General features: G+C 14.9%; 1 protein-coding gene across 1 annotated transcript in view; it reads left to right on the forward strand.

Moving 5' to 3' along the window:
• ryk (receptor like tyrosine kinase) overlaps positions 1-248 on the forward strand; it is a gene marked incomplete in the record, with an annotated part of 109,934 nt that overhangs the window by 94,617 nt on the left and 15,069 nt on the right.

Here is a 248-nt window from a genome sequence, read left to right on the forward strand (position 1 = left end):
TATATATATATATATATATATATATATATATATATACAGTATATATATACATATATATACAGTATATATATACACACATATACAGACATATACACACACATATACAGACATATACATATACATATATATACAGTTATATATATATATATATTCATATACATATATATGCACATATATTCATATACATATATATGCACATATATATATATACATATATATACATTTATATGCACATATATATATATATA

The sequence above is a fragment of the Nematolebias whitei genome, chromosome 3, assembly GCF_014905685.2.
Source record: "Nematolebias whitei isolate Nwh7 chromosome 3, NemWhi1, whole genome shotgun sequence".
Classification (NCBI taxonomy): domain Eukaryota; kingdom Metazoa; phylum Chordata; class Actinopteri; order Cyprinodontiformes; family Rivulidae; genus Nematolebias; species Nematolebias whitei.